This window comes from Notothenia coriiceps, unplaced genomic scaffold (genome assembly GCF_000735185.1).
Source record: "Notothenia coriiceps isolate Sejong01 unplaced genomic scaffold, NC01 NC01_scaffold00014560, whole genome shotgun sequence".
NCBI classification, from domain to species: Eukaryota; Metazoa; Chordata; class Actinopteri; order Perciformes; family Nototheniidae; genus Notothenia; species Notothenia coriiceps.
In genome coordinates, this window is record NW_011347261.1 from 9731 (window position 1) to 12863 (window position 3133).

Here is a 3133-nt window from a genome sequence, read left to right on the forward strand (position 1 = left end):
GTAATAATAATAATAATAATAGATTACATGTATTATAGCGCCTTTCAAGGGACCCAAGGCCACTTTACAACAAACAAACAAACAAAAAAACAAGTTGCAAGTACTCGCATTTCTGCCCTAAAACGGTAGTTATAACATAAGTAAGGCGACACAGAGGTGCCAAAGAATAGACCCTCCAGAAAAACGCGGGCTAAATTCCTTGATTATGCGATTAAAAATGCAGAGTTTTTATGTGATTTTATGCGGTGAAAATGCGGGAAGCTGCAAAATATGCGGAAAGTTGCTAAATATGCTAAATATGCGGGGAAAAATAATAACATTTTTTTTAAATATTGGGCTGTCTTATTTATTCTCTCTCACACACAACCTGCCACTAACGTTAAAACCCTTTACTATTCAATTAAACACATTCAATGGTTATTTATTGTAAAAGCAATTGGGCTATTTTAATCTCACACACCCCCCCCACACACACACACACACACACTTCTCCGCCTCATTCTGTTTTCATTTACTCCTTCGTTATCTGACCAGCTTCAATCTTGTAGGCTACTCACTTCGTTTCTTGTAGCCCTCGAAAGGGTTTTGGAGGTTGATGCCTCGGTGAGCGAGAGTCGTTTGGCTTTCTTGTCCGCAGCAGCAGAAAGCATTTTCGAATGTTTGAATGAATCAAAGTGGGTCGTCACCGTGGATTTTCTCTTATGCTCCAACACACAGTTGCACGGGGTGCAGAATAGTTTCCCCCCACTTTTTGCCCGGTCTTTAGTAGAAATGTTCGTCGGTAAATGAGATGGATTAGATTTTTTCATCTTGGTGTTTTCTCTATCGTGTGAGCTCCACACGTTCACTCTATACAGTGTTGTTTACATTCTGTGATGCGCGAGCTGATGACGTCACGTCAAAACGAGTTAACTTTTTTTTCCCTCAACTTTGTGTGGAAAAATGCGGGGATTATGCGGCCTTTTGATAAATATGCGGCCTTTTAAAAATCTGCGCCATTTAGCTGATTATGCGGTAAATTCTGCGATCGCAGAATCGCGTTTTTCTGGAGGGTCTAACTAGGCGTGATGGGTACATCACTTCATTCGCCTCTCTTCCTACAATGATGCGCCCATCACTCTGGAACAGGGTAAATCTGGATTCATTAATTTGGTTTTCATAATGCGTGGGACAGTTCTTTACCCGGTGTAAATAGTTCTCCTTAGTTGTTTCCTTTGCTTGATCAGATCTCTTTTTGAGCTAAATGTATAACGGTGTTTCTAATACTTGCTGTTTTCCAGTACTAATTATTTTTCTTTTAATTTCAACATTTAAAAGTGAAAAACATGAAATGAAACGTAATGTAGCTAAATGGGCAGTTACTCCAAAGTGTTGTCACTTTAAAGGATAAGGCTGGTGTTCTCGGTCTCCTGGACAGGTCAGTCTGTTAGACTACAGTACAGTAACCACTTTTCAGTCAAATAGAATATAGATATATGCTTTTTGTAAGAGCTACACTAGTTGAAGCTCAGTTTGGTGTGTCAGCTTTATATCAAAGGGTTAGCCATTTTTGTTTTCAGCTCAGTGAGCAGGGAGGGAGTTTCCTGTGTGGAAAAGGATGTAAGAATGGGGGGGGGGGAGAGATGTTGAAGTGGGGTGTTTGTTGAAAATCACATCTGTTACTTATGGGAAGGGAAAAAGCATCATTGTATCAATACTATATTGACTTAAATGTGGGAGGCTGGTCAGCAATTGGCTTTAATTCGTTTATCATAAAACATTTTTTTAATCTATTACAACTACGGCTGCAGTATCAGGTAAGATCTCCATAAAAGCAAAAGCCTCACAACTTAAAAATACCTCTTATTAAAAACCTCTTCTCCTTATGTTTCTCTGCCTCTACAGGTCTTCACCATCTTTGCCTTTGCCACCACTGGAGGTTACTCTGGGTCATCCCACTTTACTGTCAATTGCAATGGAGCTGAACCGAAGGATGTGAATCCTGTGTTTGCCTACCCATTCAGGTACTGTACAACGCTGCACTGCTACCAGCCAGAGCTTTTGCTGTTTACCTCTTATTGAAGGTGTGTCCACATGACTGCCAATACTACTAGGAGATTTCAAAGAGAGACAGAGACTGAATGTGTTAAAATATCATTTTGAATGAAGTATTGTGGAGCTTCAGATATCACGTCCTGCAAATATCATTCTACAGACTTAACCAAACACATTTGTTGGTACAGTCCTAAACGAATCCCACCACAGTTATTTTTATATATTCTTCAATGATAATGGGAATAATGATGCAAAAATTATGAACCGCTCCTATATCGTGATCGCAATACCAGTCAAAATAATCGCAATTAGATTTATTTTACAAATCTTGCAGATACATTTTGATCTTACTTTCCAGTAAATCACTGTTCACAACCGTAGCGATGGACAACATAATTATCCTTTCTGTCCCCCTTGGTTTTTAGCCGGCTTGAGCATATCATTTTCTGATATTGGTTGCTCAGAGCAGTCAACCAATCAATGTTTATTTATATAGCCCAATATCACAAATGTTACATTTGTCTCAGTGGACTTCACAGTTTGTACAGAAGACAGAGGGTGTCGTGTTGTCATACTGATATTCTGTACAAACTGTGAAGTCCACTGAGACAAATGTAACATTTGTGATATTGGGCTATATAAATAAACATTGATTGGTTGACTGCTCTGAGCAACCAATANCTGAATGTGAGTCCAGGTACACAGCACTATTCAGTACTGTGGGCAGTCCCCACAGGAGCAATCTGGGGTGAAGTGTCTTTCCCAGGGAACCAACGACATGCTGACAGCAGTTGCTCCTCTGATCAACTCACTAGGCCACTGAGCCACAGCCTCCCATATACACACAATTCTATGATTATCAGTAAGGGAAAATAATAGGAGCTTACGTAATAAGTATCACATTAATCAAATTGCACTGTGACTCCTTATTACAGACACATGCATTTCCAAACATTTGGTCTACCTATGCTGTAAAATGTATTATCTCTTCCATTTACACACGGCATCTATTGCACGTCTGTCCGTCCTGGGAGAGGGATCCCTCCTCTGTTGCTCTCCCTGAGGTTTCTCCCATTTTTCCCTTTAAACTGTGGGTTTT